The 12330-nt window shown below is 45.8% G+C and overlaps 5 non-coding genes across 5 annotated transcripts; all 5 read left to right on the forward strand.

Annotated features, from left to right (window-relative positions):
- Positions 1 to 740: 740 nt before the first annotated feature.
- Positions 741 to 931, forward strand: LOC130338292 (U2 spliceosomal RNA). The gene has a single exon (XR_008879021.1). It is a non-coding gene; the product is annotated as a U2 spliceosomal RNA (small nuclear RNA).
- A 2089-nt stretch (positions 932 to 3020) lies between these two features.
- Positions 3021 to 3211, forward strand: LOC130338275 (U2 spliceosomal RNA). Its single transcript, XR_008879005.1, has one exon. It is a non-coding gene; the product is annotated as a U2 spliceosomal RNA (small nuclear RNA).
- Positions 3212 to 5790: 2579 nt separating this feature from the next.
- On the forward strand, positions 5791 to 5981 carry LOC130338287 (U2 spliceosomal RNA). The gene has a single exon (XR_008879016.1). It is a non-coding gene; the product is annotated as a U2 spliceosomal RNA (small nuclear RNA).
- Positions 5982 to 8074: 2093 nt separating this feature from the next.
- Positions 8075 to 8265, forward strand: LOC130338299 (U2 spliceosomal RNA). Its single transcript, XR_008879027.1, has one exon. It is a non-coding gene; the product is annotated as a U2 spliceosomal RNA (small nuclear RNA).
- Positions 8266 to 10365: 2100 nt separating this feature from the next.
- Positions 10366 to 10556, forward strand: LOC130338311 (U2 spliceosomal RNA). Its single transcript, XR_008879032.1, has one exon. It is a non-coding gene; the product is annotated as a U2 spliceosomal RNA (small nuclear RNA).
- The last annotated feature ends 1774 nt before the right edge of the window (positions 10557 to 12330 follow it).

The following is a 12330-nucleotide window of genomic DNA, read 5'->3' on the forward strand; positions in this document are numbered from 1 at the left end:
CATCTCTCCTTTGCTGTGTATGTGACTATGGAGCTGTTTGGTGATGTCGTCTATTACGGCCTTCATAGAAGCAACAGGAGATTGTTGCATCCATCTTGAACCCTCAGAACTACAGTGCTATGATGTCACTCACTTCCACAGGCCTTGCAGAGTGTAAACAACAACAACCCAGCTTTGTTGTGTATGTAACCAAAGGGATTTGTGATGTCACCTAGAACCTTCACAGCAGCGACAGCTTTATGAGGAGCATCAGCACTGCTCTGCCTGAGCAGAACCATCACCGCCATAGGTTGTCAAATAACCCGGATTTAACCCACACAGGTAAGTCCAATGGGGTGCAGGCATGTCCTCTATGCTTACAGCTTCCCGTGGGTGTTGGTTTGATACCGTTTGGGGACAGCCAAGGAGGCATCTGCAGGCAACAAAGGTAGGTGTGTGCTTGTGTGTGTGTTTCCTATGCAGATCCTAAGCCCAGTGTCACATGCAAGTAGGAGGAGTAAGAAGGGTTCCTGGCAAATCCGGGTTATGGATTGCATTTAAAAAGGCCCCGTGGGAGTGCAATGGGCCCCTGTCTTGCTGCTTAGCAATAATGGTATGGGTTTAGGTTCTGCTGTGTGTACTGGTGGTTGACTGCCCCCCAGCCCAGAGTGTGCATGGAAAATTGTCTGGCAGCCTCCCTGACAGCAAGCAGTGATAGTGCCCATGAAGGGGACCTTGTTGGGCCCGCCCCTTTCACGGTTATCGCTTCTCGGCCTTTTGGCTAAGATCAAGTGTAGTATCTGTTCTTATCAGTTTAATATCTGATACGTCCCCTATCTGGGGACCATATATTAAATGGATTTTTGAGAACGGGGGCCGATTTCGAAGCTTGCTTCCGTCGCCCTGTGCATTGACCCGATATGGCAGTATCTTCGGGTACAGTGCACCACCCCCTTACAGGGTTAAAAAGAAAGATTCCTACTTTCATTGCTACCTGCTTGCTGGCTAGCCAGCTAGCCAGCCCTGTGGGCCTTGCTGCTGCTGCAGCCAATAAACAAAAGGTGGTGCTGCTGCTGCTTCTGCTGCTTCTGCTTCTGCTTGTGTCTGGCCCCTGTTGGAGCGTCCAGGCACAGGACTTCTGCTGCTGCTGACTAAATGGCCTCCTTAATTGGATCATTTGAGTAGCCAGCACACCTGTGCAGGTAGGGCATGACATGATAGGCAGCTGCCTTGATAGCGGGTGGGTGCTGAATGTTCCTAATTGACAAAATAAGATTAATGCTTATGAAGAAATATAAAATCTCATCCCTTCCCCAATATCGCGCCACACCCCTACCCCTTAATTCCCTGGTTGAACGTGATGGACATATGTCTTTTTTCGACCGTACTAACTATGTAACTATGTAACATAACATGGGGGGGGGGGGGTCTCCTGGCTGTTCACACAGGTGTGTCATTGCTGTACATTGACCATGCATTGCTTCTGTGGTATTGCAAAGGCAAAGACAAATGCTTCCAGCCATCCATTGCACTAATGGATTGGTCATCAGCTGGCTGTCTATGTCCCGCATCAATATAGACCAAAGTACAGAGGGTTAGGCTATGCTATTGTGCACCTACCTGATGCATCAGAAGGTGCGAGGCCCTTGCTAAATTCTGTGCACAGACTTTGAGATCTATGCTTTAGACTGTATCTAAACCTGCTCCAACATGGACTGACATTCTGGCCTACTTTCAGCCGATGCGACTTGTCTGTCGCTGAACAGTCGCTTTTTATGTATTCAGCACCTATGTATAATGTTGTAAAAATGCTCTAGAAGCTAAAGTCGCAGAAATGTCACACATATTTGGCCTGCAACTTTCTGTGCGACAAATTCAGACAGGAAAAATCAGTATAAATCCTTAGAAAATTATCCCCCAGTGTCTCCATCTGCTGGCGGTATTGAATAAGCATTGCTGCACTGATGGGGTATGCATTAGACGAAAAAAAAGAAGAAAAAGAAGAATAATACGCCCAGAAAAGAGGCGAAAAGGAGAAAAACGTAAAAAAACGTGAAAAAAAGTAAGAGGAAGAGAAGGGAAAAAAAGGTGGAAATGGGTTTAAAAGTGATTTCGGCGGAGAAATATATATATATATATATATATATATATATATATATATATATATATGCGCACACACACACATAGATATAAACGTATTCTCCGTTGAGATATTGCAGCCGCTGCTGTGTCCAGGCCCAGGAGCCTTAGCACTGTGCTGTGATGTCACTCAATACCACTGACATCACTAGGTGTAAACAACATCTCTCCTTTGCTGTGTATGTGACTATGGAGCTGTTTGGTGATGTCGTCTATTACGGCCTTCATAGAAGCAACAGGAGATTGTTGCATCCATCTTGAACCCTCAGAACTACAGTGCTATGATGTCACTCACTTCCACAGGCCTTGCAGAGTGTAAACAACAACAACCCAGCTTTGTTGTGTATGTAACCAAAGGGATTTGTGATGTCACCTAGAACCTTCACAGCAGCGACAGCTTTATGAGGAGCATCAGCACTGCTCTGCCTGAGCAGAACCATCACCGCCATAGGTTGTCAAATAACCCGGATTTAACCCACACAGGTAAGTCCAATGGGGTGCAGGCATGTCCTCTATGCTTACAGCTTCCCGTGGGTGTTGGTTTGATACCGTTTGGGGACAGCCAAGGAGGCATCTGCAGGCAACAAAGGTAGGTGTGTGCTTGTGTGTGTGTTTCCTATGCAGATCCTAAGCCCAGTGTCACATGCAAGTAGGAGGAGTAAGAAGGGTTCCTGGCAAATCCGGGTTATGGATTGCATTTAAAAAGGCCCCGTGGGAGTGCAATGGGCCCCTGTCTTGCTGCTTAGCAATAATGGTATGGGTTTAGGTTCTGCTGTGTGTACTGGTGGTTGACTGCCCCCCAGCCCAGAGTGTGCATGGAAAATTGTCTGGCAGCCTCCCTGACAGCAAGCAGTGATAGTGCCCATGAAGGGGACCTTGTTGGGCCCGCCCCTTTCACGGTTATCGCTTCTCGGCCTTTTGGCTAAGATCAAGTGTAGTATCTGTTCTTATCAGTTTAATATCTGATACGTCCCCTATCTGGGGACCATATATTAAATGGATTTTTGAGAACGGGGGCCGATTTCGAAGCTTGCTTCCGTCGCCCTATGCATTGACCCGATATGGCAGTATCTTCGGGTACAGTGCACCACCCCCTTACAGGGTTAAAAAGAAAGATTCCTACTTTCATTGCTACCTGCTTGCTGGCTAGCCAGCTAGCCAGCCCTGTGGGCCTTGCTGCTGCTGCAGCCAATAAACAAAAGGTGGTGCTGCTGCTGCTTCTGCTGCTTCTGCTTCTGCTTGTGTCTGGCCCCTGTTGGAGCGTCCAGGCACAGGACTTCTGCTGCTGCTGACTAAATGGCCTCCTTAATTGGATCATTTGAGTAGCCAGCACACCTGTGCAGGTAGGGCATGACATGATAGGCAGCTGCCTTGATAGCGGGTGGGTGCTGAATGTTCCTAATTGACAAAATAAGATTAATGCTTATGAAGAAATATAAAATCTCATCCCTTCCCCAATATCGCGCCACACCCCTACCCCTTAATTCCCTGGTTGAACGTGATGGACATATGTCTTTTTTCGACCGTACTAACTATGTAACTATGTAACATAACATGGGGGGGGGGGGGGTCTCCTGGCTGTTCACACAGGTGTGTCATTGCTGTACATTGACCATGCATTGCTTCTGTGGTATTGCAAAGGCAAAGACAAATGCTTCCAGCCATCCATTGCACTAATGGATTGGTCATCAGCTGGCTGTCTATGTCCCGCATCAATATAGACCAAAGTACAGAGGGTTAGGCTATGCTATTGTGCACCTACCTGATGCATCAGAAGGTGCGAGGCCCTTGCTAAATTCTGTGCACAGACTTTGAGATCTATGCTTTAGACTGTATCTAAACCTGCTCCAACATGGACTGACATTCTGGCCTACTTTCAGCCGATGCGACTTGTCTGTCGCTGAACAGTCGCTTTTTATGTATTCAGCACCTATGTATAATGTTGTAAAAATGCTCTAGAAGCTAAAGTCGCAGAAATGTCACACATATTTGGCCTGCAACTTTCTGTGCGACAAATTCAGACAGGAAAAATCAGTATAAATCCTTAGAAAATTATCCCCCAGTGTCTCCATCTGCTGGCGGTATTGAATAAGCATTGCTGCACTGATGGGGTATGCATTAGACGAAAAAAAAGAAGAAAAAGAAGAATAATACGCCCAGAAAAGAGGCGAAAAGGAGAAAAACGTAAAAAAACGTGAAAAAAAAGTAAGAGGAAGAGAAGGGAAAAAAAGGTGGAAATGGGTTTAAAAGTGATTTCGGCGGAGAATATATATATATATATATATATATATATATATATATATATATATATATATATGCGCACACACACACATAGATATAAACGTATTCTCCGTTGAGATATTGCAGCCGCTGCTGTGTCCAGGCCCAGGAGCCTTAGCACTGTGCTGTGAATGTCACTCAATACCACTGACATCACTAGGTGTAAACAACATCTCTCCTTTGCTGTGTATGTGACTATGGAGCTGTTTGGTGATGTCGTCTATTACGGCCTTCATAGAAGCAACAGGAGATTGTTGCATCCATCTTGAACCCTCAGAACTACAGTGCTATGATGTCACTCATAGTGTTGAGCGGCATAGGCCATATTCGAATTCGCGAATATTCGCGAATATATGGACGAATATTCGTCATATATTCGCGAATATTCGCATATTCGTTATATTCTCGTATTATTTTCGCATATGCGAATATTCGCGTATGCGAAAATTAGCATATGTGAATATTAGCAAATACAAAATTAGCATACGCGCAAATTCGCATATGCGAAAATTAGCATATGCGAATTTTCTCATATGCGAATTTTCGCACGCCAGTCTCACACAGTAGTATTAGAGCCTTCTTTACACCACACGAGCTGGAAGCAGAGAGGGATGATCACTGTGATGTGTACTGTGGAGAAAAAAAAAAACGAAAAAAAAAAAAACGAATATTCGTAATTACGAATATATAGCGCTATATTCGCGAAATTCGCGAATTCGCGAATATGCGATATTCGCGAATAATATTCGAATTGCGAATATTCGCGAGCAACACTAGTCACTCACTTCCACAGGCCTTGCAGAGTGTAAACAACAACAACCCAGCTTTGTTGTGTATGTAACCAAAGGGATTTGTGATGTCACCTAGAACCTTCACAGCAGCGACAGCTTTATGAGGAGCATCAGCACTGCTCTGCCTGAGCAGAACCATCACCGCCATAGGTTGTCAAATAACCCGGATTTAACCCACACAGGTAAGTCCAATGGGGTGCAGGCATGTCCTCTATGCTTACAGCTTCCCGTGGGTGTTGGTTTGATACCGTTTGGGGACAGCCAAGGAGGCATCTGCAGGCAACAAAGGTAGGTGTGTGCTTGTGTGTGTGTTTCCTATGCAGATCCTAAGCCCAGTGTCACATGCAAGTAGGAGGAGTAAGAAGGGTTCCTGGCAAATCCGGGTTATGGATTGCATTTAAAAAGGCCCCGTGGGAGTGCAATGGGCCCCTGTCTTGCTGCTTAGCAATAATGGTATGGGTTTAGGTTCTGCTGTGTGTACTGGTGGTTGACTGCCCCCCAGCCCAGAGTGTGCATGGAAAATTGTCTGGCAGCCTCCCTGACAGCAAGCAGTGATAGTGCCCATGAAGGGGACCTTGTTGGGCCCGCCCCTTTCACGGTTATCGCTTCTCGGCCTTTTGGCTAAGATCAAGTGTAGTATCTGTTCTTATCAGTTTAATATCTGATACGTCCCCTATCTGGGGACCATATATTAAATGGATTTTTGAGAACGGGGGCCGATTTCGAAGCTTGCTTCCGTCGCCCTATGCATTGACCCGATATGGCAGTATCTTCGGGTACAGTGCACCACCCCCTTACAGGGTTAAAAAGAAAGATTCCTACTTTCATTGCTACCTGCTTGCTGGCTAGCCAGCTAGCCAGCCCTGTGGGCCTTGCTGCTGCTGCAGCCAATAAACAAAAGGTGGTGCTGCTTCTGCTTCTGCTTGTGTCTGGCCCCTGTTGGAGCGTCCAGGCACAGGACTTCTGCTGCTGCTGACTAAATGGCCTCCTTAATTGGATCATTTGAGTAGCCAGCACACCTGTGCAGGTAGGGCATGACATGATAGGCAGCTGCCTTGATAGCGGGTGGGTGCTGAATGTTCCTAATTGACAAAATAAGATTAATGCTTATGAAGAAATATAAAATCTCATCCCTTCCCCAATATCGCGCCACACCCCTACCCCTTAATTCCCTGGTTGAACGTGATGGACATATGTCTTTTTTCGACCGTACTAACTATGTAACTATGTAACATAACATGGGGGGGGGGGGGGTCTCCTGGCTGTTCACACAGGTGTGTCATTGCTGTACATTGACCATGCATTGCTTCTGTGGTATTGCAAAGGCAAAGACAAATGCTTCCAGCCATCCATTGCACTAATGGATTGGTCATCAGCTGGCTGTCTATGTCCCGCATCAATATAGACCAAAGTACAGAGGGTTAGGCTATGCTATTGTGCACCTACCTGATGCATCAGAAGGTGCGAGGCCCTTGCTAAATTCTGTGCACAGACTTTGAGATCTATGCTTTAGACTGTATCTAAACCTGCTCCAACATGGACTGACATTCTGGCCTACTTTCAGCCGATGCGACTTGTCTGTCGCTGAACAGTCGCTTTTTATGTATTCAGCACCTATGTATAATGTTGTAAAAATGCTCTAGAAGCTAAAGTCGCAGAAATGTCACACATATTTGGCCTGCAACTTTCTGTGCGACAAATTCAGACAGGAAAAATCAGTATAAATCCTTAGAAAATTATCCCCCAGTGTCTCCATCTGCTGGCGGTATTGAATAAGCATTGCTGCACTGATGGGGTATGCATTAGACGAAAAAAAAGAAGAAAAAGAAGAATAATACGCCCAGAAAAGAGGCGAAAAGGAGAAAAACGTAAAAAAACGTGAAAAAAAAGTAAGAGGAAGAGAAGGGAAAAAAAGGTGGAAATGGGTTTAAAAGTGATTTCGGCGGAGAATATATATATATATATATATATATATATATATATATATATATATGCGCACACACACACATAGATATAAACGTATTCTCCGTTGAGATATTGCAGCCGCTGCTGTGTCCAGGCCCAGGAGCCTTAGCACTGTGCTGTGATGTCACTCAATACCACTGACATCACTAGGTGTAAACAACATCTCTCCTTTGCTGTGTATGTGACTATGGAGCTGTTTGGTGATGTCGTCTATTACGGCCTTCATAGAAGCAACAGGAGATTGTTGCATCCATCTTGAACCCTCAGAACTACAGTGCTATGATGTCACTCACTTCCACAGGCCTTGCAGAGTGTAAACAACAACAACCCAGCTTTGTTGTGTATGTAACCAAAGGGATTTGTGATGTCACCTAGAACCTTCACAGCAGCGACAGCTTTATGAGGAGCATCAGCACTGCTCTGCCTGAGCAGAACCATCACCGCCATAGGTTGTCAAATAACCCGGATTTAACCCACACAGGTAAGTCCAATGGGGTGCAGGCATGTCCTCTATGCTTACAGCTTCCCGTGGGTGTTGGTTTGATACCGTTTGGGGACAGCCAAGGAGGCATCTGCAGGCAACAAAGGTAGGTGTGTGCTTGTGTGTGTGTTTCCTATGCAGATCCTAAGCCCAGTGTCACATGCAAGTAGGAAGTGTCACATGCAAGTAGGAGGAGTAAGAAGGGTTCCTGGCAAATCCGGGTTATGGATTGCATTTAAAAAGGCCCCGTGGGAGTGCAATGGGCCCCTGTCTTGCTGCTTAGCAATAATGGTATGGGTTTAGGTTCTGCTGTGTGTACTGGTGGTTGACTGCCCCCCAGCCCAGAGTGTGCATGGAAAATTGTCTGGCAGCCTCCCTGACAGCAAGCAGTGATAGTGCCCATGAAGGGGACCTTGTTGGGCCCGCCCCTTTCACGGTTATCGCTTCTCGGCCTTTTGGCTAAGATCAAGTGTAGTATCTGTTCTTATCAGTTTAATATCTGATACGTCCCCTATCTGGGGACCATATATTAAATGGATTTTTGAGAACGGGGGCCGATTTCGAAGCTTGCTTCCGTCGCCCTATGCATTGACCCGATATGGCAGTATCTTCGGGTACAGTGCACCACCCCCTTACAGGGTTAAAAAGAAAGATTCCTACTTTCATTGCTACCTGCTTGCTGGCTAGCCAGCTAGCCAGCCCTGTGGGCCTTGCTGCTGCTGCAGCCAATAAACAAAAGGTGGTGCTGCTGCTGCTTCTGCTGCTTCTGCTTCTGCTTGTGTCTGGCCCCTGTTGGAGCGTCCAGGCACAGGACTTCTGCTGCTGCTGACTAAATGGCCTCCTTAATTGGATCATTTGAGTAGCCAGCACACCTGTGCAGGTAGGGCATGACATGATAGGCAGCTGCCTTGATAGCGGGTGGGTGCTGAATGTTCCTAATTGACAAAATAAGATTAATGCTTATGAAGAAATATAAAATCTCATCCCTTCCCCAATATCGCGCCACACCCCTACCCCTTAATTCCCTGGTTGAACGTGATGGACATATGTCTTTTTTCGACCGTACTAACTATGTAACTATGTAACATAACATGGGGGGGGGGGGGTCTCCTGGCTGTTCACACAGGTGTGTCATTGCTGTACATTGACCATGCATTGCTTCTGTGGTATTGCAAAGGCAAAGACAAATGCTTCCAGCCATCCATTGCACTAATGGATTGGTCATCAGCTGGCTGTCTATGTCCCGCATCAATATAGACCAAAGTACAGAGGGTTAGGCTATGCTATTGTGCACCTACCTGATGCATCAGAAGGTGCGAGGCCCTTGCTAAATTCTGTGCACAGACTTTGAGATCTATGCTTTAGACTGTATCTAAACCTGCTCCAACATGGACTGACATTCTGGCCTACTTTCAGCCGATGCGACTTGTCTGTCGCTGAACAGTCGCTTTTTATGTATTCAGCACCTATGTATAATGTTGTAAAAATGCTCTAGAAGCTAAAGTCGCAGAAATGTCACACATATTTGGCCTGCAACTTTCTGTGCGACAAATTCAGACAGGAAAAATCAGTATAAATCCTTAGAAAATTATCCCCCAGTGTCTCCATCTGCTGGCGGTATTGAATAAGCATTGCTGCACTGATGGGGTATGCATTAGACGAAAAAAAAGAAGAAAAAGAAGAATAATACGCCCAGAAAAGAGGCGAAAAGGAGAAAAACGTAAAAAAACGTGAAAAAAAAGTAAGAGGAAGAGAAGGGAAAAAAAGGTGGAAATGGGTTTAAAAGTGATTTCGGCGGAGAAATATATATATATATATATATATATATATATATATATATATATATATATATATATATGCGCACACACACACATAGATATAAACGTATTCTCCGTTGAGATATTGCAGCCGCTGCTGTGTCCAGGCCCAGGAGCCTTAGCACTGTGCTGTGATGTCACTCAATACCACTGACATCACTAGGTGTAAACAACATCTCTCCTTTGCTGTGTATGTGACTATGGAGCTGTTTGGTGATGTCGTCTATTACGGCCTTCATAGAAGCAACAGGAGATTGTTGCATCCATCTTGAACCCTCAGAACTACAGTGCTATGATGTCACTCACTTCCACAGGCCTTGCAGAGTGTAAACAACAACAACCCAGCTTTGTTGTGTATGTAACCAAAGGGATTTGTGATGTCACCTAGAACCTTCACAGCAGCGACAGCTTTATGAGGAGCATCAGCACTGCTCTGCCTGAGCAGAACCATCACCGCCATAGGTTGTCAAATAACCCGGATTTAACCCACACAGGTAAGTCCAATGGGGTGCAGGCATGTCCTCTATGCTTACAGCTTCCCGTGGGTGTTGGTTTGATACCGTTTGGGGACAGCCAAGGAGGCATCTGCAGGCAACAAAGGTAGGTGTGTGCTTGTGTGTGTGTTTCCTATGCAGATCCTAAGCCCAGTGTCACATGCAAGTAGGAGGAGTAAGAAGGGTTCCTGGCAAATCCGGGTTATGGATTGCATTTAAAAAGGCCCCGTGGGAGTGCAATGGGCCCCTGTCTTGCTGCTTAGCAATAATGGTATGGGTTTAGGTTCTGCTGTGTGTACTGGTGGTTGACTGCCCCCCAGCCCAGAGTGTGCATGGAAAATTGTCTGGCAGCCTCCCTGACAGCAAGCAGTGATAGTGCCCATGAAGGGGACCTTGTTGGGCCCGCCCCTTTCACGGTTATCGCTTCTCGGCCTTTTGGCTAAGATCAAGTGTAGTATCTGTTCTTATCAGTTTAATATCTGATACGTCCCCTATCTGGGGACCATATATTAAATGGATTTTTGAGAACGGGGGCCGATTTCGAAGCTTGCTTCCGTCGCCCTATGCATTGACCCGATATGGCAGTATCTTCGGGTACAGTGCACCACCCCCTTACAGGGTTAAAAAGAAAGATTCCTACTTCCATTGCTACCTGCTTGCTGGCTAGCCAGCTAGCCAGCCCTGTGGGCCTTGCTGCTGCTGCAGCCAATAAACAAAAGGTGGTGCTGCTGCTGCTTCTGCTGCTTCTGCTTCTGCTTGTGTCTGGCCCCTGTTGGAGCGTCCAGGCACAGGACTTCTGCTGCTGCTGACTAAATGGCCTCCTTAATTGGATCATTTGAGTAGCCAGCACACCTGTGCAGGTAGGGCATGACATGATAGGCAGCTGCCTTGATAGCGGGTGGGTGCTGAATGTTCCTAATTGACAAAATAAGATTAATGCTTATGAAGAAATATAAAATCTCATCCCTTCCCCAATATCGCGCCACACCCCTACCCCTTAATTCCCTGGTTGAACGTGATGGACATATGTCTTTTTTCGACCGTACTAACTATGTAACTATGTAACATAACATGGGGGGGGGGGGGGTCTCCTGGCTGTTCACACAGGTGTGTCATTGCTGTACATTGACCATGCATTGCTTCTGTGGTATTGCAAAGGCAAAGACAAATGCTTCCAGCCATCCATTGCACTAATGGATTGGTCATCAGCTGGCTGTCTATGTCCCGCATCAATATAGACCAAAGTACAGAGGGTTAGGCTATGCTATTGTGCACCTACCTGATGCATCAGAAGGTGCGAGGCCCTTGCTAAATTCTGTGCACAGACTTTGAGATCTATGCTTTAGACTGTATCTAAACCTGCTCCAACATGGACTGACATTCTGGCCTACTTTCAGCCGATGCGACTTGTCTGTCGCTGAACAGTCGCTTTTTATGTATTCAGCACCTATGTATAATGTTGTAAAAATGCTCTAGAAGCTAAAGTCGCAGAAATGTCACACATATTTGGCCTGCAACTTTCTGTGCGACAAATTCAGACAGGAAAAATCAGTATAAATCCTTAGAATTATCCCCCAGTGTCTCCATCTGCTGGCGGTATTGAATAAGCATTGCTGCACTGATGGGGTATGCATTAGACGAAAAAAAAGAAGAAAAAGAAGAATAATACGCCCAGAAAAGAGGCGAAAAGGAGAAAAACGTAAAAAAACGTGAAAAAAAAGTAAGAGGAAGAGAAGGGAAAAAAAGGTGGAAATGGGTTTAAAAGTGATTTCGGCGGAGAAATATATATATATATATATATATATATATATATATATATATATATATATATATATATGCGCACACACACACATAGATATAAACGTATTCTCCGTTGAGATATTGCAGCCGCTGCTGTGTCCAGGCCCAGGAGCCTTAGCACTGTGCTGTGATGTCACTCAATACCACTGACATCACTAGGTTTAAACAACATCTCTCCTTTGCTGTGTATGTGACTATGGAGCTGTTTGGTGATGTCGTCTATTACGGCCTTCATAGAAGCAACAGGAGATTGTTGCATCCATCTTGAACCCTCAGAACTACAGTGCTATGATGTCACTCACTTCCACAGGCCTTGCAGAGTGTAAACAACAACAACCCAGCTTTGTTGTGTATGTAACCAAAGGGATTTGTGATGTCACCTAGAACCTTCACAGCAGCGACAGCTTTATGAGGAGCATCAGCACTGCTCTGCCTGAGCAGAACCATCACCGCCATAGGTTGTCAAATAACCCGGATTTAACCCACACAGGTAAGTCCAATGGGGTGCAGGCATGTCCTCTATGCTTACAGCTTCCCGTGGGTGTTGGTTTGATACCGTTTGGGGACAGCCAAGGAGGCATCTG

Source organism: Hyla sarda, unplaced genomic scaffold, assembly GCF_029499605.1.
Source record: "Hyla sarda isolate aHylSar1 unplaced genomic scaffold, aHylSar1.hap1 scaffold_517, whole genome shotgun sequence".
NCBI classification, from domain to species: domain Eukaryota; kingdom Metazoa; phylum Chordata; class Amphibia; order Anura; family Hylidae; genus Hyla; species Hyla sarda.